The sequence below is a fragment of the Taudactylus pleione genome, unplaced genomic scaffold, assembly GCF_031769625.1.
Source record: "Taudactylus pleione unplaced genomic scaffold, aTauple2 ptg000005l, whole genome shotgun sequence".
Lineage (NCBI taxonomy): Eukaryota > Metazoa > Chordata > Amphibia > Anura > Myobatrachidae > Taudactylus > Taudactylus pleione.
Window position 1 is genome coordinate 14,927,381 of NW_028284408.1, and position 22,967 is coordinate 14,950,347.

Consider the following 22,967-nt stretch of genomic DNA (forward strand, 5'->3'; position numbering starts at 1 on the left):
TGTATTGCCACGACCGTTCAATAATTATCGGTCTGTCAGACAAGCAAAATCGCCCAGCAAGCCCGACAAATCCGATCATTGGTCAGCCACATGTGGCAGTGTATGTTGACAGCCTGACATTTCCCTTGCTCCTTCACAGGGGAGGAACGGAGAAAGATTTTCTCCCTAGGTGAGAAATGCAGATATCATGGCCATACACTGTGATATATCTCACAGTATATGGCAACGATATCGGATGGGTTTCAGCTTGTCAGATGTCTGACAGACATTTTATCTGACCATGTATGCCCAGTTTTACTCTAAACCAGGGGCAGGCAACACGTGGCACTCCAGTTGATATGGAACTACACTTCCCAGCATGTCCTGACACAGTTTTGCTGTTAGAGCATGCTAATCTATATCAGGGCATGTTGGGGATGAGTAGTTCCAGAGCAGGTGTGGTATAAAAGATAGACAGTTAAAAGGTCGACAAAGTCTAGATAGACAACAGATGTTAGACAATAAATCAAAAGGGACAAAAAGGTAGAAGGCCGACATGAAAGCAGGTCAACAGGTACAAATGGTCGACAATCAGAAGTTCGACACAGAAATGGCTGTTTTATTACATTTTTTTATTTTATTTTTATTTCTAACACTAATCTTCACCCTACCCCTCCCCTTGGTGCCTAACCCTAACCCTCCCGGTAGGTGCCTGTCCTAACATTCTGGTAAGTGCATAACCCTCTCTCCTTTGCCTAACGCTAACCGTTGGGGTAAGTGCCTAAACCTAAATCTCCCTCCTGGTGCCTAACCCTAACGGTCGGGTAAGTGCCTAGCCTTAACCCTCTGGTAAGTGCCTAAACCTAACAAAACAAAAAACATATGTTGACCATTTTAGTGTCAACCTTTTGTCCTTGTCAACCTATTGTCTCTCTAACATCTGGCGTCTATCTAGACATTGTCGAACTTTTAACTGTCTGTCTATCTATAGTCCGGAACCCTTCCAGAGCAGCTGGAGTGCCACAGGTTGACTGCCCTTCCTCTAAACAATTCTTTTGCAACATTTTACATTTGAGGAGTTAACCTGGTATCCTACCATAAATCCTGGCATTTCTAGATTAAAACATAATACTTTTTTAAAAAGTTCTCTCCAATTTTGAGCATGCAAGGAAAATCAGATGACTATGAAACTTTGTAGCACAGACTTGCCTCGTGACCACATGCAAAATCATTTTTCTTCCTGCTGGTTTATTCCCAATTTATCAAATATAAAAGTGTTATTTATTAATATGTATTGTCATTAAACAGTGCAGTTACCTTTTTAAGTGTCTATTGCTTTCAGCAGCCAATCGTTGTTCAGTTTCTTCTCACACAGCATAAAACCTGGGGGGAAAGAAGAAATTATTTATTCATAAAGTTGTATGTCCCAAAGTGCTGTACAATTGGTTTAAAACACTGGCATGAATATAGAAAATGTGCCATTAAATAGCTAACTAGTGTCAGAATTGAAACCCTTAAAGTGCCTACAAACTAGACGACCTGCAAACAATGCAATGTCGTTAGTGATTTCCCTTGAACACCCTCTGGAACTCCAGGACACGATATGGTGCTAAACAGTAAAATGCGACATACGATCGATCGTGCACAATCTAACAATTGGCATATCTTTCGATCATGCGCAATATATGATGGGCTGTCCTGACACATATGCATGCACGGATCAGTGAGATCCGTCCATGCATCTGTGTAAATAAATGATTAAAAAGTGCTAAAGCACAACCACAACCAGGCTTTTGATTTGAGAGCCAGTGCTGGTTGTCAAAATACAGGGGACAAAAGACGTAACGGTCCCCTGTATTTAGCACAACCAGCACTTTGCTAAGCGAGCCAGTCCTGGTCTTGGAAATACAGGGGACAAAAACAGTAGGGGGTCACCTTTATTATCTTAAATCAGCACTGGGCTATTTCTAGCGGTGGGAATAATGCAACAGCCAGGGGAACCCTTTCACCGGGCCCCCTGGCCAAAGTATTACCCCTGACAGCTAGTCAGCCCAGGCCTGGGGATCCCCCCAATAAAGGAGTCACCCTCACCAGGGCACCCCAGGCCTGGGCTGATAGCCCAGGGCTATCACCGACACCCCGGGCAAATGCATGCAGGGCATTACAGGCCCGCTGATATCTGTAGTTCACCTTCAAAAGAACGTCAATTTTTTTTTTTTTCTGAAGGCCGTGGATGCCTACATGGATAGAAGAGGACGTGAACCACGCAAAGGACGGGATGAGTAGGTTTTTTTCCCCCCAGGTATCCGTGGATTTCTACTACGTCAAGTGAACGTGATTGGCTACAGGGATACTAGGCGAGTATGTGAGATTGTGAGTGTGTATGTGTGTTAATAAAATTGTGTCATAACGGTGTGTGTGTGTGTGTGTGTGTCTTTTTTTTATTTTTCTTTTGCAGGTGAACTGCAGGTACCAGTGGGTTCTCCAAGTACTAGCATGCAGGGGAGGCTTGCTGGGACCAGTAGTTCACCTGCAAAAGACAATGGCCCTCATTCAGAGCCGTACGCTCTGAGCAGAGCGCACGCTCTGAATGAGGGCCGGGCTCCATTTTCATGGAGCGTCCTCCTGGACGCTCATATAGCTGTGGGTCACCACCCACAGGCTATACGAGCGTGCATTGTGATGGTCGCGATGGTCGAGACCATCGCGACCATCGAATTTGCGAGCCGGAGCCTGCGGTTGAGGTTTTCAACCGCAAGCTCCGGAGTGATTTTGGCTCTATCAGAGCCAAAATCACTCCCACTGACATCACTAGTGATGTCAGTGGGCCGGCTTCTGACGGGAGGCGTTCCCGTGGGAACGCCCCCGTCAGGGAGGCACGCCCCCGGCACGCCCACCAAAGGGGGCGTGCTGTCAATCAACATTGACAGCACGCCCCCTTTGATCGGACACAACGAGCGAAGGACTTTCCTTCGCTCGTCGCGTCTGGCGCATGCGCACGACGGAGCTCCCTCCGTCGTGCGCATGCTCAGTCCATAACATCGACCCACTTGCGAGCGGACAGCCGCTCGCGAGTGGGTCTGAATCAGGCCCAATATTTTTACTTCTTTCATTTGCACTACACTTTACATAATCAACCCAGCACCCACCGCCCAGGGGTGTCGGAGATAGCTATCAGCCCAGACCTGGGGTGTCCTGGAGAGGGGGACCCCACCTTTCCAGGGATCCCCGGCCTGGGCTGACTAGCGGTCAGGGGTAATGCTTTGGCTGGGGGACCCAGTGAAAAGGGTTCCCCTGGCTGTGGCATTACTCCCCCGTTAAAAAGAGCCCGGTGCTGGTTATGGAAAATACAGGGGACCCCTACTTTAATTGTCCCTTGTATTTCCAAAACCAGTATCGGCTCAGCTGGGCCCAGTGCTGGTTGTGCTATATACAGGGGACCCCCTATGTCTTCTGTCCCCTGTATTTTCACAATCAGGATCGACTCTCAAAATACCGGGGCTTTTTTTTTTCTTTTTTTTACACAGGTGCATGGACGGATCTCACTGATACGGTCATGCATGGGTGTCAAAAAGTGACATCAGCATCATACTGATCGGGATGACATATCATTTAGGTATAAACACTGAACGATATGCCGTAGATCGTGTACGAGATTGCCAAATCTTACCTGTTGTAGGTAAGATCTGAAGATACGACGGACGATCTGCGGGTACGTGCATCGGAATCGTTATCGTGAGAGGACACTCACGATTTGCACATATTATGCACGATCTGACGTTCCGATGAGTCAGAATCGGACAAATCGTGCATAATATCGTCTAGTGTATAGGCACCTTTACAAGTAGATCATATATGAGGTGTTTTAATGTAATATAATATGATGACATAATAAAATATAACAATGTGCAACAGATTCAGGTAAATCATGAACGCTTGGCTTGTATTATATTATCTTGAGAGCAACATACAGCGGGAAAAGGCTATCTTGCAGATACATAAGGCTATCTGCAGATTTAAAGCTACTTAATCTTAATGTACTTAGCAGATATCACATCATTAGGCAGTCTTGTGATCAAAGTTTTGCCACACTGAAGCCATGAAGATTTGCTTACCAGCACCAGTATGGTTGAGTAATAGAAGAAAAGACACAGGCTTAAACAGAGTATCAAATGTTTGAACCAGAGAAACAGACCTTCTGAAATTCACTAACGAACGCCATACTAGAGATAGCCACACTCCTGCCAAGTTGGGAATCAAGTGTCTTGGATTTTGACTGATGCTGAGTACACACCTGGCCGACCTATCTAATGATTAGTAAGTGCATATACACTTACCAATCGTTCAGGCGATTGGTAAGTGTATATATAGTGTAGATATATCTGCCAGCAGAGTCATTTGAATATGACCGCCCACTGGTGACGTCATATTAACTTACTTCTGCTGCAGACATATCAGGCCGTCACTGGTTGGCCATACAGACAACCAGATGAAACAATAAATCTGCGAGATATATACTCATCGGCTGTGCTGCAGGGCAGATCAGATGATATGTCTGTGAATTACATTGTTCACAGATATATCGGATGTACACACTCTGGTTCAATGGAACGGGCGATATATCTGTCAGTGAGTACCCAGCTTAAATTGGCATATGTGACCCTCAAAAACATTGTTCAATAATCACAATTCAATGTGATCAGATTTGATCCAAACAGCCTATGACCCCATCAGCCGAAATGTGAAATTACTGGGAGTAGAATAAAACTTGGTGCCCTTGGGGCACATACATCTGCTATTAATTGGGGCAATTCAGTATTTTGCAGACAAATGTATGGGGTTCTCCGATCCCGACCAGAAAAAGTGATCAGAATCGTTGAATCAGGTTGTCCAACATGTTGTATTTCATCGACCATTTAGAGCTATAAATCGCTAGTGTATGGTACCGATCAGCCATTTTGCAGACCATTACTAGTAAAAATTATGAGCCTTTCACGATTGGCAGATCAACTCTTTGGTGAAAATCACCTGCAAATCCCTGAAAAATATTGGCAATATATGGGCGCATATTGGTGGATTGGAGAATCGTTAAATTGGGTGAATAGTTTTTTTTTTTTTTTGCAATTGCTGATGTATGGACTACATAGCCCCAGATCTGTCCAGCATGCATTAAAGTAAATACAACATATGTGGCTAACGGAATGTAATCGGCATCCCGGCAATAAGTGTTAGGCTCTAGTGGGAGGATTAGGGTTAGGCTGTGGGAAAGGTGGGTTAGGGGTTAGGATACTTACCTAAATCTGTCGGGATTCGGGTGTGATATAATAGATCTACATGAAAAAAGGTTGACAATGTCTAGATAGACACCCGGGGCCAAATGTAATAGGGTGAGAGTTTTGAAAATGTGAGTGAAAGCTCACATTTTTAAACTTAGCCAATGTAATAAAGTCACAGAACAAGCAAACTCGCATGTTTTTCAGACTCAAAAAACTCTCAAGATTTAAAGTCTCATCCAGGTGTTTCCGGTTTTGAAAATACAACTCGATCATTGTATTAGTGTGAGAGATTTACTGCTAAACTCCCAAATTTTTGAAACTCTCACCCTATTACATTTGGCTCCAGATGTTAGACAAACAATAAGTCGACAGAGACAAAAGGTTGACTCTCTAACGGTCGTCATAGAAGGTTCACAGGTACAAATAGTCGATGCGAAAATGGTCGAAATGCATTTATTCTCCGTTTTTCTAATCCTAATCTTCACCCTAACCCTCCCCTTGGTGCCTAACCCTAACCCTCTCTCCTGGTGTCGGGGTAGGTGTCTGATCCTAACCATCCCTTCTAGTGCCTAACCCTAACCCTCCAGTAAGTACTTAATCCTATCCCTCCCTCCTGGTGCCTAACCCTAACCATCGGAGGAAGTGCAGACCGTTTTCGTGTTGACATTTTGACTCGGTCGACAATTTGTACCTGTCGACCTTCAGCGTGTTGACTTTTTGTCCCTGTCGACCTATTGTCTGTCTAACATCTGTTATCTATCTAGACATTGTCTACCTTTTCATGTAGATCTAGTCCACATACCTGGGATTCGGTACCCAACCCTAACTAACATCACACCTTTTTAGAAATTTGAACGTGGTCATACTTTGTAACCAGTTGCCAAGTTTGCGTCGGCGGCAATAAGTGATGGGTGCCCGACGGAGTCATTCATTTGTTGGTGGGTTCGATAGCCGTAGGTGCTGGCATTTCTGCTCGCACCCTCTAGAATTGGCGAGCAGAAATGTACGAAAATTCCATGGTTTAAGTGCCCTAACCAAGACAGGTTTAGCAAATATACGCAACTAAACGCTGTTTATATGGACGTGGCTAGAGCAATAATGGGCGCCCAAAACATTTGAATTGCTCCAACGGGTGCCCATTACTTATCGTGGTGCCCAAAGCAATTGAATTTCCCCCTTTGAACTACAATATCTCCAGAGCCTATTTAAAATGGAGCTGAATAATATACATTATCTTTCAATCTTCTGCAGCAGATCACCATGATAGGAAGGGAGGGGATGTAGTTAGCAGACCGGCGGCCGGGATGCCGCCGGTCTAAATCCCAACGGGGGAAGCACGACAGCGTAGCAGAGTTAGGGGTTTTTTTGTGGGGGGGTTAGGGTGAGGCACTATGGGGGGAGGGTTAGGTTTAGGCACTAACGAGGAGGGTTAGGCTACCGAAAGAGGGTGGGTTAAGGGGGAGGGGAAGTATACTTACCCGATTCCTGTCAGGAGACAGACCATCAGGATGCTGCTGTCGGTATTTGACAGGAGGCGTCCCGACTGTCGGTATTACATACCCATTCTGGCAGGGAGGTGCTTCCCAAACTGAGCATGCAGAGTTAGAGTGACATCTTTGCAGCCTTGCTTAGCAGAAAAACACTGCATGGATTGATACACCACTGTGAAGCCAGTGATTTCACATTAACTTAAATAACTGCATTTTACCTGTAAAATATCTCAATAGGACACTGAGCTAAATATGTGGGAGAAGCTTTGTCTGTCTGTAGTAGAGTGAAGAGGAAGTGCATTACGTTGTAAACCAAGCTGCAGTGGAAACTATAACAATCAATAGATTTTACTTCCATGGTCCTGATCTGAAAAAGTTATTTCTGGGGTTTAACGGTCCATTAAAAAAGAAAAAAAACACAGCAGCATTACAAGGTTTTATTTTAGAGAAAGATGTAATCAGGTCACCTCCTAGACAGTCACTGGAGACCATGTAAAAGCACAGTGCTTAAATATTTCTGTGTACAACACTAAGTTGACTCTGCTGTCTATAATAATCTTGCTGTTCAGAAATCTTCCCAATGGACTCCGTATTTTTTCCATTGTAAGGGAATTTATCTCATCTTACTATTAATAAGTCCAATACATAACAGGCTGCATCATTACTGTAGTATAAAGTAGATATATAGTCCACACTGTGTAAAGAAATCACTTCCTTGACAGCAACAATACCAAAAACGATAATTATTATGAGGCAGGCTGTCAATAGGGAAAAAAAATCAATGTATTTTAATAGCACACCATGCGGTAGATGTATCCGCAAGGTGACCCCTCCAGCATTTCTTATAGACAGCCATACCTTTTATCAGTGGCGAGAGGGTATGAAGGAGCTCTGGTTGCCTCACTATACAATAGGCAGAACATCAATAATAAATGTCATCTACTTCAACCCATATGAAGGAAAGAGATTAACATAAATGAACATCCATGCAGAGACTCTTCAAGGTCAGCCTGCTCTTAACCTGATCAGTAGATTGTCAGGTTTACATAAACTCACAAAATAATTTTACAAATAAAATAGACATAAGATTCTGACAATTTGTTTTTTTTAAATAAAAAGGGAAAGTCTGAGCTACCTATAGGAAAATATAATTTGTGAAGGTGCTTTTCTTATGAAAAAGAAAGTGTTATCACATTGTGATTTATGCATGAGATTTCCATAAAAGTGTGTGAACCATATAATGGCATCACTAGTATAGAAGCCTGGCATCTGGGTACTGAGTGACTGTCTGAGATGCCATAGTTATCCTTTATTACAGAGCACCAGCATATTCCATAGAGCTGTACAATTATAGCAATGTAATTATGTACATCAGTCCCAGTCACTAACAGAGGCACATGTGCCAGTCAGTAAGCTGTGAGTAGTTTTCTGTATTTATTTAATCATGCACAGGTGAGTTCATCTATTTTACTGAGTCAGTAATTATCCCATTTGTTTCCACAGATAGAAATCCTGAAAACATGACCCCCTGCGGGTACTTGAAAACTCACATTGAGAACCACTGCTCTAGACTTTAAACTCTCATGAGGATGACCCTGTGTACCCTCTGGCTCACGTCTGAGCTTCCTTTCTTACTGTTCTGTTTTTATGTGTAATCAGTATTTTATATTTGTAAGTCTGACTGTCTGGTCCTGCAGAGTTTTGTGGCACTTATACAAATAAAGTATTGATAATGATACCAGTGTCAGTAAAGGGTGGCGATTCAATTCGGCGTGAATTGAATAGCGCTGGAAGGAAGCGAGAACAGTCATTCTCCGACTTAACTACTTTCCATCGAAGTAAACATTGCGGTGAATTGGATAACTCCAGGAGCTCCCTCCTGGCGCTATTCGACTCCCGTTGAATTGCATCGTCCCCTTAGATATAAGTCAATTAACTAGTAATTTATGAATAACATCCAATGCTTCAAAGGTTTTATTTTTTTTTTCAAACAATGATAATTAAGTTATTTACATACAGATGTGTCCTTCCGTCTTTTTTTGCAGAAAATGTGTCTAAGTCGCAACTAGGACACACCAGCAGAATGTGGTGATTTGATATACTTGTACAGTATATCTGTGTGCAAACGAGTTTTTGAATCTGTATAGGACGTGCTATAATGTAGCGGCCGCAGCTTATTATTCCAAGTTTCGTTCTGCTTCATATACAGACTCACAGTGCACACAGATATACAAGAGTCGTATATATCAAATTAATCTGCACAGTCCGATGTTGAGTACTAGTCGCATCGCCTTGCAGGGTAGCATGGGACCTGGCGACTCACTCACGCCGGGTAAGTCGTGCCGAGTGGCGTATTCAGGCTAGATGTATGAGGACACATCTGTAGTACTCCCATACTCCGAAGCTCTTTACAGCGAATATTTGTCATTCATATCATTCCCGGCACCAATGGAGCTTACAATTTATGGGCCTAATTCAGTGTTGTACGCAGTTCAGACAGCAGCTACATCCGCTTTTGTGATCCGCTGCTGCGTCCGAAGACACAGCATCGGATCATATGTGTGAACATCGGTCATCTGAGTACCCCTCAAGTTACTGAGGATGGCCGTGTATGTCACACTTCCTTGCCCACAGCATGTCAATCATGCTGCAACTTAGGGGGCACTGCGACCATCGTTGTGAACATATATATGCACACGCGCAGTAAAAATCCTGCGCATACGCAGATCGCCAAACATCGGAGATGTAAACAAACCCGATGGTTTACATACAACTCTAAACAAGGCCCAATGTTCCCTATCCCACAGATTAATTTTTTTGCTAGAAGCAAATTAACCTATCAGTATATTTTTGGAGTGTGAGAAAATACCTGGAGGAAACCCACACAAACACAGGGAGAACATAAAAACTTCCGCACAAGGCCAGATCACAATTAACAATAATCCTGTATGGGTTCACTGATCGCGGATTCCTACCATATAATGTGGGGCTAAAGACAGGCGTCGGGATTTTGAGGCCTATCTTTAGTTCCGGGTCGGGCTTCCCTTGTCGGGACTGCATCCCACATAGATGTTGCAGGCACACAGGTGGGTGTTTGCATCTACTGCATCTATTTCTAATCACAGGAAGCTGACAGAATTCTGGCGACTTTACGTGCGACTCAGAAACAGGTCCTGAGTGTGCAAGCTGTGGTTCTGTTTAATAGATCACGGTTTCAATTTATCCTGTGTGTATATATTTTTTTTTTGCTGTCTGCAGGAAATTTTTAATCATTGAGATGGTGTCATGATTTACTAAAACTTGCCCCAAATACATGAAACAAATTTGTATATTTTTACAGTAAACCAAATATCACAAGTCTGCTTGGATTTAGATTTCCCAATTAGTACGAATGTTATATGACATATTCAGTACACAATGCCTGTCAAAACGGAGAAATAAAACTAGTTACAATGAAATGTGGCATAATTCTGTACATAAGACATAACAGGTAAGTAGATAACAGAAAAAATATGCATGATACAAGGATGCACAGGTGGATGTGGTGGGAGCAAACAGGGTGACATATGACAGCCTAACGGGAAGTGGTGAGGGTGAGACTGAGACAGGAGGGGTGACGGAGTGAGAATGTGGGCAGAGGGAGCGAAATTAGGTGGGAGAAAGGGGGGCTTGGATGAACAGGGGAGTTTTTAAGGAGTTTAACATTTTGGAGACTGGTGGAGAGTCTGGGTATGGATTGCATAGGGTAGAGAAGACTTGGAGGAGGGAGGGAGAGAGAGGGAAAGAGAGGGAAAGAGAGGGAGAGGAATATATATTAGTATGCAGTCATATATATATGGTACACCTGTCTCATTATAGTTTTTATATTTTCTTCATTATTACTATGTATACTTTAAAAAACATTTTTGGTTTAAAGGCTGAAGTTATAGTTAAAATTTTACAACCAAAAAACAGGAGAGGTGTAGAAATTACCAGTAAATAAAGGCACAATGATAGCAGATGAACAGACAAGTCCAGAAAATTAATATGATTTACATCAATAACACAATCAATAGATCTAATCAAAGATTGTATGCACTAAAATGTACTGCATTAAACCTAAAAATGTTCATTTACTGGTAGTTTGTATTCACTGGTTGATTTACCCTGCAAGTGATCTTATGAGGGCATATCCCCAAATGTTCCAAAGAAACCTTACAGCTTTCTATAATACCCCTTTTACACTGACATGAAAATCCCGGGTTTTTGCTCGTGAGTGAGCCTCAACCCAGGATTCTTGTCAGTGCAAATGGATTGACCCGGGGAACCAACACGGCCAGCTTGCAGGGTTGGGCACAGGTAAACGGCACGACCGGGTCACGATGACCTGGGTCGTGCCGCATGCTACCTGATTGGCCGGCTTCAGTGGCGCTTGGAGTTTACATCATCTCCAAGTGTCCACTGCAACGCTGGAAGACCCGGGTCACTGCAGACCCGAGTCCGGTGTGAACGGTCTCGACCTGGGCATAATCCCGGTTGGCGCCGCAGTGTGAAAGAGGTCTTATCCAGGTTGGAAACATGTTCCAAACCACGGCTCAGACCCGGGACTTTGATGTAAAAGGGGTATTAGTTGCACCAGCAGACCAAGAAAATAACTGCATTAAATCTGTCTATATTTAAGTAAACAGAAAGAGCACAATATAACCACAAAATGTGTATTGGAGTAAAATGATATACAACTATACTACATACACAAATAACAAATAGTGTATTTTTTTCTCCAGCAAAAGTGCTGTAGGAAACAAAGCTGAAACGGGATGCAGTTATTATGCCAGCAGACGGGTTTCCAGCAGTCGTAGGGTTACATTACTTACCTAGTCGCGTCTGGATCTCCTGCTGTCGGGGAGCTGGTATTTGAACCTTCGGTATTTCAATATCATTCCGCTGAAATCACCTGCAAAACCCGTGTAAGAAAAACACTACACAACAGTTCTGCTGATATTTGTCAGAATTGGAAAATGAAGTACCCACGACTAACTCACAGTAGCTGCCAGATAAAACACTTCAAGATGATAAAGGAGCAAAGCTTGACATTTTCAGGGTTGAGCACTCCATGCAGTTGTAATTGGCATGCATTAATTCTGACATTTCCTTTAAAAATATGGCGTTTACCTTATACAATAACCTCACCTGCCACTTCTGTTTTACAGCTATAAAACAAGACACTGTCCTTCCAAACCAATTATCCTCCCAAAGTCTCAGGATATCTACACAATAGTTTATTGTTAGGCTTTATTCCATGCCTTCACATACCAAACAGTAATTACACTTTATAAGGGCATTTGTGTTGTATATTACATTTTGTGACTTTGTTTTTTTACAGCCCCATGCCTCTCCCGCAGAGCTGCTACTACACCGGCGTATGGGGCTACCACAACTTCCTATGTACCTGTGCTGAGAGGAGCACAGAGATGGACGGCAGCACACAGCCCCATGCCTCTCCCGCAGAGCTGCTACCACAACTTCCTATGTACCTGTGCAGAGAGGAGCACAGAGATGGACGGCTGCAGCCAGCCCATGGCAGTATGTGCGCACCTCCTAGCGTCACCGCTCTCCCAAAAAACAGCATAATCACTATACTGTTCTTAACATACCCCAAGTGCAGCGCAGCCAAGGAATTGGGGTGTATTCGGATTGGACGAATTACATTTTCCACAAGGTATTCATGGAAGTTGTAGTTCTCCTCTGTCCAATGATGTAGCACTGGTCACTAAGCAGATAAAATACCGGAAAGCGCTGGGTGACAGTAAATAACGACATCGCCCAAAGCACTGGCAAGTATACACACTTGTAAACGCTAGAGGGCCAACATCAATAACTATGCTTCCGTCAAAACAGACACTCTGTCAGTAACTTCGTGGGCTCGACATGGTCTCCAGAAAGATGGCTACTAGCGTTGAATTCTGCTAACTGGTTTGTTCACCTTTATATTACACTTTTGACTACACTCTCTCCCTCTGTTGTTCGGTCTGCTAGACTTCAAAAACAAGCGTGGGATCAGTTTAGTATGTTACTTATAACATTGTAAATGTACTCAGTTATAGTTCTATATCATACATGTTATAGATATATATATATAGAAAGATACACATACATACATACATACATACATACAATATCATACCTCCCAACTTTTGTAATTTCAGATTTGGGACTTCACATTCATGTGCATCCGAAAAGGGGGCACACCCCCGTTTACATCACTCAGGGGGCAAGCCCAGCACTCCCGGAGATGCTGGGCTGCCCCCAGGCTCTCACCTCACAGCAAAGAGATGCCGTGCTATGCAGAGCAGTGGTCAGAGTGAACTCCCCCAACTTCTCCCCCAACGCGGGACACTGCGGCCTGTGGGTGGGGAAGCGGGACTGTCACTGAATAGCGGGATTGTCCTGACAGTTGGGAAGTAGGTACGTGTGTACTTTACGGACTCATTGCAGAGAGAACCCAAGTGTCCTACACTCATTATTATTATCAATCATTATTATTATCAGTCCTTCACGTAAGAGGACTCCGACGTCATCAGCCAGTGTCCAGCGTCAATCCTTACCATCCAAGTTGACATAGAGGGGGAATATAACCTTTTGGCTACCCACCAAGCCCATAGCGTGGCGAGTGCAGCGAGCCCGCGAGGGGACAACTTTTTTTCTTTTTTATGTGGGGACAACTTTCGGTACTTGTGTACGTAAAGTACACAAGTACCATTTAAAACATTCATTGGGTTCTCTTTGCAATGAGTCCGTAAAGTACCCAAGTACCGGGAGGTATTGCGGCGATACTCAGAAATTTACCAAAGCAAGATACACGTACATACATACAAAATTGGCAGTACTCAGGGATTAACCATGGACAAGACCATATGTTCAGACCCCGAGTGCTGCCAATATTGTGTATATACACTGAAGTGCAAACAGTCATGGTAATGGTAGGGTACCAACGTACTGTGATGCCTTGGCAATGCCCAGACCTGCATCAATTGTAATCTGACATGTCGTGAGTCACTCTGAAAACTGACTGCTAGGCTGCTCATGGGGCAAGGTGACATGAATTATCGGAGTTCTAACAGGACATGATAGTGGATGGGTTATTCCATTTCCAAAGTCGTGCAAACTGTCAACATTTCTTGATCTATACAGTGTCACGTGGACAGCACAGTGGCAGACAACAGGTGCTTATGATTGTGACCTGCGGCGTCTTGCCATGATTTTATGTATAACAGACAGGCGACATTGGCTCAAATCACATCCGCGTTCAATGCAAGAGGTATCAAATGTATACCAAGAGGTCAGTACAGCGTTCTTTAGCTTCCATGGGATATGGGAACAGAAGACCCACCAGACTCAGCACCTCACATGGGCTCATAGCATCACTAATTGGACCCTAGAAGACTAGCAACATGTGGCCGGGTCTGATGAGTCATGGTCCAGTTGTTTCGGGCTGATGGTAAGGTTCAGTTGTAGCGCAGACCCCATGAGGTCATGGACCCCAGTTGTCAAGAAGCCACCATGTAGGCTGGTGGTGGTTCCATAATGGTGTGAGGTGTGCTAACATGGCATGGGTTGGGTCTGCCTGGCCATGTCATTGACCGGTAACCGCTGCGTTACATTGCTTGATGACCATTTGCAGCCCTTCATGGACTTCATGTACCCCCACAACGATGGAATATTGCAGCAGGATAATGCTCAGTGTCATCGGTCCCAGGTTGTCCAGAAATGGTTCGAGGAGCATACTGGAGAGTTCCAACTAATGGTTTGGCCACCACGTGAACCCGATCGAGCATTTATGAGGAGTGGTCGAGAGGTCCATTCGCACCCAAGATCCTGCACCTACAAATATCAGGGAGCTGTGTGAAGCTATCAAGATGGCATGGGTAAACATCTCTCCAGATATCTTCTGTCCACCTGTGGAATCGATGCATCATTGGGCTAAAGAGGGCCCTATATAATACTAGACACCTATCCCATAACTTTTGGCACTTCATGGAGTATGGTGCGGCACTCAGGTCAATAAACAGCATAACAGACCGCATCAATCTTTCAATGTTTTTTATTTGCGCACTATCAGGATAACAAACCGTAAAATACACTCACCTTAAATAACAAGAATAAGCCCCCATGTGTTTGCCTCCATGCCGGAGCTTCCAGGCCAGAGTGTCGCGCAAAAGAGTGACATCAGCGTGCCGAATAAGATCACCACAAAACTTCCCATAATGTGTTAGGGGAGAACTGCATGTCATCACTTTGGGGGCATGCCTTGCGTTTCCAGAGCTGCTGGTCTGCCCCCAGCCTTTCTCTGTACTATTGCTATGCAGAACAGCAGATGAGAAAGTGGCCTCCCAACCTTTCCCCACATAGTACTGCGACTCATGTGTGGGATGGCAGGACAGTGCCCCGAAAAGTGGGATTGTCCTGCCAAAAATCGGGATCCTCGCAACATCTGAACAGATCGAGGCAATGCAGTCCCAATCATGACAGAGCTCTGAAATAGGGACTGTCACGCTGAACCCAGACAGTTGGGAGAGAAGAGAGAGCGAGAGAGAATGAATAATCAGTCCATCTCCATTGGATCTTACAGTCTAACTTTTGTGACACTCACTCATACACCAGAATTCATATATTCAGCAGATTTTGGCAAACTAGTATATTTTTGCTGTTTGAGATGAAACCAAACCACCCCATAAAACCCATGCAAACACAGGGGGAACATACATGGGGCAAACATGACCCCAATGCTGTGAGGTACAACTGCTAACCACCATTCTATTATACTATAGTCAATAGTCAAGCTTGAATATAAATTATCCAATAGGTCTGGAAATCAGGTATACAACACCTGCATGGAATACATGTGGCAAGAGATCAACTCCCAGAATATGCATCACATGGTCTTGCTATGCTTCCAAATTAATTATATAATAAAATATATATATATATATATATTTTTTTTTTTTTTTTTAAACATTATTACTTCTAAAGTTACTAATGGTTGCACAGCTGTACTGGACAAAACTAAATATAATTGCAGAATAATAAACAATTGTCCTTGTAAACTAATAGTAAAACAAATACAGTAGAACTGATTAATGTGAGGCTTCTTATGTAAGTTAGGTTGCGTTGCTAGAAGCTGTGCATGAACTTCTCCCACAGACACGTAAATGACATCACTAGAAGTGACAGGCGGCCTGCAGAGAGATTCAGACCATTAAACATGGCAGTGCAGAGCCTAGGCAGGAAGTCCATTACTCTCAGTTTAATCTAATTATACCATTCATATTTCTACCTTGTCATGGCACGTTAAACACCTTACTATAAATGTGAACAACACTATTTACACTTATATTCCTTCCTGAATTTAACTTGTTCTATAAAACAGCATAAATAAATGTGCATTTATTTCAGAAGGAAAAGCAAAAATCAGTCAACCATAATTTAAATGCAATCACTGCTGTAACAATTGATTCTGCTAAGCTGATCCAAACACTTCCAGTTCTCTGTGTGAAATACAACTTCCTAGAATTATCTTTATTCCATGCTTAATAGAGCATCTCTTCATCTTGATATCACCATACCAGACCTGGTGTCTTCTGGTAAATAGAATAGTTTACTATTAGCCTTAGAATCTCAGCCCCGTTGACATGAAAGATGTCTTGCTGCACACACCTGCTTCAATTGGCTTTTGTGCTTGAACTAAGCTAATCCATACCTGCTTTCAATTAATAAATAGCCCAGTTTGACTTTTAGTTAGAAAAATCTATCAAAAAGCACACGTATTCTTCAGAAGTACCGGTTTACAAAATGCTCAAGACGATAATGTAATTACGTACACACAAAATAGAGTATTTGGTAGTGATGACCTATTGCTACTAATAATGAAGAGTATATATGACCTCGTCTTTGTATCCACCCTTCTCGTGGCAGCCCCTACAAGTCCTAACTCATCCATGGAGTGAAGCAGCTGGCATCATCACTGGGCAGTGGGACCCACTGAGTGGGTGGTCGCAAAAGAACTGAAGTGTCCATAAGGGATATTTTTAATTCAGAAACAAGACAAATCCATTAATGTGATAACACTGTGTGATAAAACTTTGGTAGATGTCCAGCTCATGTTATCAATGATTTTTCAGAGAAATGCAAACAATCCTGTAACTCATGATCATAAGTGAATATTATCTCCTACGAAAGAAATACTATTACTTTCTTTACTCAAACACTCCTATAGTAATACAGTTATCAAACCAAGGTTGTGGTAATATTTTGTAGGCCAGAATGTTTTACCACATTCATACACATCTATTATATAATCCTCAATGTGGTCCCATCTCCGTCATGCTTAGCGGAAAACAGAGAGCACGCCAACACACACATGGCTTGCATTGCTATGATGGAAGCAACATGAATATGCAGATGTGTGATCACACCACCCATAACAGTTGTTATTTATTTATTTTTTATTTATTAACAGTTTCTTATATAGCGCAACATATTTTGTTGTGCTTTACAATTGTAAAAATTAATAGAACAAAACTGGGTAATAACAGACAGATATATAGGTAGTAAGGCCCAGCTCGCAAGCTTACAATCTATAGGGAAATAGGCATTGATACACAAGGATAGATGCTATATATTGCATTTTGATCCAGCCAGACTGCAGAGTTTCTTGGTGGGCTGCATGATCCAGTCACACAGGAATGTCGGCCAAATGTCAGGAGGATGTGAAAGAAAGACAATGTGTGAGGTTATGTGTGGACTGTGAAAGGGGATGTAATTAGATTAGATATGGAAGCTCATGAAGGTTGTGTTAGCGGTTCTGCAATCTGATAAGCTTGCCTGAAGAGCTGAGTTTTTAGGGAACGCTTGAAGGATAGGAAACTAGAGGAAAATCTTATTGTGTGTGGTAAGGCATTCCATAGAGTGGGTGCAGCCCGAAGAAAAGTCCTGTAACCGTGAATGGGACCAAGTAATGCGTGGAGATGAGAGACGCAGATCTTGTGCTGAGCGGAGAAGTCGGGTTGGGAGATATTTTGAGATGAGTGAAGAGATTTATGTTGGTGTGGTTTGGTTAATGGCCTTATGTGTAAGTAAAAGTATTTTGTATTGAAAACGGTAGAAAACTGGCAACCAATAGAGGAACTGACAGAGCGGGGCAGCATACAATGAATGTTTGGCAAGGAAGATAAGCCTCGCAGCTGCATTCATAATGGATTGTAATGGCGATAGCCTGTTTTTGGGAAGACCAGTAAGAAGGCTATTGCAATAGTCAATGCGGGAAATAATAAATGCATGGATTAGAGTTTTTGCGGTATCTTGTGTGAGACATGGTCGAATTTTGGATATGGTTTTTAGATGTATGTAACATGATTTTGAGACAGATTGAATGTGGGGAACAAAGGACAGTTCAGAGTCAAGGATGACACCTAGGTAGCGGGCTTGTGGGGCAGGGTAATGCAATGCAATATGGAGGACCTGCTTGGCAGTTCCTGATGCAAGTTCCAGGATGGAGAGTATGATGTGCAGTACTGTCAGCCGGCAACAATAGAAGGAAAAGGAGGAAAAAGAATTGGGGGGAGGGATAGGAGAATCAGAGAAAAAACACCTGCAGCACTGGTCACAATAGCTTGCGACTCAGCACATGACGGGTCCAAAATACTAGTATATAAAGCCAGCAACTACATTATTTCAGGAATTCTTTGTTAAATGACAGAAATGTAGCTATTTTTTTTAGAATGCCCTTTTCTCTAGCGATCCTAATATCTATCATCTACATTCAGATATGAGGTGTCATATACATTGAGTTATGAGGCGTTAAGGTGCTGCATTTTCTAGGTACATTTACTATAATGTTGCAATTACCACAAGCAAATTCAGACAAAGGGCCTGATTCAGACCCACTCGCGAGCGGCTGTCCGCTCGCAAGTGGGTCGATGTTATGGACTGAGCATTCGCACGACAGAGGGAGCTCCGTCGTGCGCATGCGCCAGACGCGACGAGCGAAGGAAAGTCCGATCGTTGTGTCCGATCAAAGGGGGCGTGCTGTCAATGTTGATTGACAGCACGCCCCCTTTGGTGGGCGTGCCAGGGGCGTGCCTCCCTGACAGGGGCGTTCCCACGGGAACGCCTCCCTTCAAAAGCCGGCCCACTGACATCACTAGTGATGTCAGTGGGAGTGATTTTGGCTCTGATAGAGCCAAAATCACTCCGGAGCTTGCGGTTGAAAACCTCAACCGCAGGCTCCGGCTCGCAAATTCGATGGTCGCGATGGTCTCGACCATCGCGACCATCACAATGCACGCTCGTATAGCCTGTGGGTGGTGACCCACAGCTATACGAGCGTCCAGGAGGACGCTCCATGAAAATGGAGCCCGGCCCTCATTCAGAGCGTGCGCTCTGCTCAGAGCGTACGGCTCTGAATGAGGGCCAAAGTTCAAAGATAAGAATTGTAGGTAAAGATGGAGCACTTTTCATTCAGCTGAATTCAGCAAACTAATGTCACGTGGTTCATCAATTGTAATTTTTGTGCCTAATCCCTCCTTACTACCATGGAAATACAATGGAGTGGTGAGGATACAACGGTGTAATCTGGCCATCACGCCATATATATGTATACAAAGCATTCTGCATTTGTAGGCAACATAGTGATGTGTAAAGTATCAGATCACTGTAAATATCACATTGGGTACATTAGCCATAGAAAGTCACACTTATAATTAATTGTTAAAGATAGCATTAAGCAGTGGTTCTCAAACTCGGTCCTCAGGACCCCACACAGTTTGCGTTTTCCAGGTCACGTAGCAGGAGCACAGGTGTATTCATTACTCACTGACACATTTTAAAAGATCCACAGGTGGAGCTAATAATAGAGCATGTACGCAAACTACATAGACATATGATTTATTGTTTCCGTGTGCCCTAACATTAAAGATCACAAGGAGAGTCGTACATTGAAACCTTATGTTACTCTTGTCTGTGCATATGGCGGCAGCAGATGGGAATGAACTGAAGCAGAAAACGTGCTATTCTACCTGCTGGCATCACTAGTACATGAGCAATGTCTAGAACACGTGTAATGGTAACGATGATCTCTTCAAAGGTAACTTGAAAAACAAAAAATCTAACACAAGATGAATTGCCAATAGCAGCATTTGTGTACATTTGTATTCTAGTAATAAGGCAGACTAAACACATAGATACAGCCAATCTGTTTGAAAGATTAAACTAAATTAATAAAAGAAAGAATAAAGAATGTATATTTACAATATATATTACATAATAAAAAGTGAAGTAGACACTGATAATATTATTTTTTTCTGTAACTAAATCAATTGAATATTGCGTATCTAGTGGACCTTTGGCGGTGACAGTGTTGTTATGGTGGAATTATTACAAATTAATAGTATAGATATAATATACATTGCACAGGCTGTGTGTGACAGTTTCTGAAGTTAGCAGTAATGAAGATGATGTTTGACAGTGGTCATGTTCAATGGGATTACAATTCTATATCAAATATATGAGTAATATATATTTAATAGATATATATTCCAGTTCTTGCTCTTTGACCCCTCTGCCGCAGCATGCCATAATAACAGGAAGGTGCTTCTTTAACAGCGCAGACAGAGTGACATATGCATTTCTACAAGAAACTCAGAAGGCTGTGTGAATTGCAGGATTCATACATAGAGCAGGATAGTCAGGTTCCAGCAGCTCAAATGACTGCAGTCCCTTTTTGACCGGTAACAGATCTCATTTGGAGACTGTCTGAAAGATATAGGAGGAGTTTCAGCAATTTCTTTTAGTGGTGACAAGAAACGTGAATTTGTATGGCATTCCCAGTAAACTCACCACTATGGAGCCAAAGGGGCAGCAAAGTGGCATTGTTTGTGGCAAAGCTCCAGCATTGCTCAGCTCTTCGTTAAACATGTTTTTCCACATTCTCATTAGTTCCTCTCTACCGCTCAAGATTTTCTTCCCTGGCTTCTTTTGTTGTTCACAGTATTTGATAGTGTCAAACAGGGATCCAGCATTCCTCTGTAATACTTAAAATATATGGCGTCTATAACAGTGGATACTTTATAAACTGAACATATTACACTAGTCACCCCACAGACATATCCTTATTTAGGCCAAAATTTTGATAAATGTCCAAACCTGAAGACATTTGTTGCTGTAAACTGCATACAATCAATACACTGACTGACTTACACGGTGGCCAATGCTGTGCAGTGGGCCGTCGTCAGTAGCCAATCAGATTACTAGACGTGCATGCCAAAAAGCTCAACCAACTATCATCTCATCTTTCTTCTGACAAGTCAATTACTATGAACTCACACTTGCCCTTTTTGTGTCTTTTCAGTGTAAAATTATTAAACTGGCAGTCCAAATCGCCATAGGTGTAGGTGGGTTAAATCTGTAAAATAAGCCTAATCATGAACATTTGTGAGCTTTATTTTAAGGAGCAGTGTCATACACAGTTTGACTGTTATATACAATTTTGGGTTCTGGACAATCCATCTTCTATGCTTCTATTCAGCTCTATGGAAGAAACTTTATGAGTTTCAGCACAATTTGGTTCCCAACTACCAGAAATGGGAGGAGTCTTGTGTACGGCATTATGTTGGTTACATAAGGAAGTGGAGCAGTAAGAGTGGGGACTGTACAAAACTGGCCATTCCCTTACTTAGGGACAGAAAGATGAATATGGCTGTTGGATTATTTTTTTTTTCTTTTCATGCTTATTGTCATCCCACACTTAAAGTGAAGGTTAACTGAACAGAATAAATGACATACTGATGAGATGGATGTGTTCTAGATTAAGGCAGGTGGATAAAATGAAGATGACAATGATTTAACGATGAAATAAAGGTCAAAGAGAAGATAAGAGACTGTGGACTGTGATAAAGATCTTGAGAAAGAGCAAAGTCATAGAAATGAATTTACATAGGATATATCGAAATGTTGTTGATAATTGGATACATAGAAAAAGGAAGATACTTTTTCTCTCCGACTGCGTAGCAGAACATTACAGCTGAAAAGGCCTTCGTTTGATTTTTATGTTCATTTTCAGTTAAGCCCAGGAGTATTGCCTAATGTGAAACAACATTTCAATAATATAATTAACATCCATTATTAAATGGACAGCAACATGCTCTTTAAAAATATAACTGTCAAAAGATTAATTAATTTGTCCACTATCTTTAATGTAAAAATACATTGAATGGGTATGTATCAACACTGGGGACATCCTCAGAAAAAAAACAACAAACACCAACTACAGTATATTGTGTAGTATCTATTATCATTGTACCCTGATTTGTACTATGTCATTAAGTTAACATGTACGCCGGAACTAAGTGCACAGAGCGGGTACATGTAGCTGGAATTTAATAATGTACATGAAGGCTGCAACCTGGGTCCTCGCAGCCACCTCCGCAGCTGCCATTACTCTCTGGCACTCGCAGCCAGCTGACAAGTGTCTCAGCCAATCACTGGACAGCAACGGGAGGTCGGTGGGGCACCTGTGACAGGGGACAGAACATGATGTCTATGTGAAGGGGACAATAAGACCACTGGGGGTGGGATTTAGCACGCACGCCAGAACTAACGAACATGGCATGCGCGCATGTAGCTGCGCTTTAATCTGTGTCAGTGGACGCAGATTTCCTGGCCTCACAAGTGATCGAACATCGGTCAGGCTGAGGTAAGCTTTGGCTTACGCAGCCTGGCCAAAGGAGCAGCCATTGTGACCAAATTTGCGATGGTGATCCAATGCAGCGTCTACGGACACTGCACTCGGATCCCAACTACAATGCAGGAGGTGTATATTTCCTATAGACACCTCCTGCTGCATTTGCATTTTGTTGGACAGTATTGCACAGCCACTTCTGTGTGGCTGTGCCATACCGTCCAGCTCTGAATCAGGCATACTGATCACAGCAGACCGGCATCGACCGTATTCCCACTATAGAAAAAAAAGCGATATTAGAGCATGAGTGTTTGGGCTTCATACCAAATTGTGGAGTAGAAACATTTTCACAGTTTCTCCTTTATCATCATGGGCAGTAAAGTATTTCTGAAACGCTCATTTGGAAAAAACTGTATTTGTCTAAAGAGAAGCTTTCAGCCAATCCACGTGAAATAAATGTTTTTTTTCACCAAAACAAATGAAAAGATGGGGAGGCGTACCTGATGCACA

At 42.8% G+C, this 22,967-nt stretch overlaps 1 protein-coding gene across 7 annotated transcripts in view; it reads right to left on the minus strand.

Moving 5' to 3' along the window:
* ENOX1 (ecto-NOX disulfide-thiol exchanger 1) overlaps positions 1 to 22,967 on the minus strand; it is a 540,470-nt gene that overhangs the window by 414,668 nt on the left and 102,835 nt on the right. For 4 of the 7 annotated variants that reach the window (XM_088442454.1, XM_088442218.1, XM_088442427.1 and 1 more), the window contains exons 1-2: positions 12,379 to 12,558; positions 1,297 to 1,362 (exon numbers count right to left, since the gene is read on the minus strand). The gene's annotated coding sequence lies outside the window, so the exon portion shown is untranslated. Of the gene's footprint in view, positions 1 to 1,296; positions 1,363 to 11,598; positions 11,658 to 12,258; positions 12,328 to 12,378; positions 12,559 to 22,967 lie in introns of those variants that run through there. The other 3 variants (XM_088442435.1, XM_088442444.1, XM_088442288.1) reach the window with 3 other exon arrangements.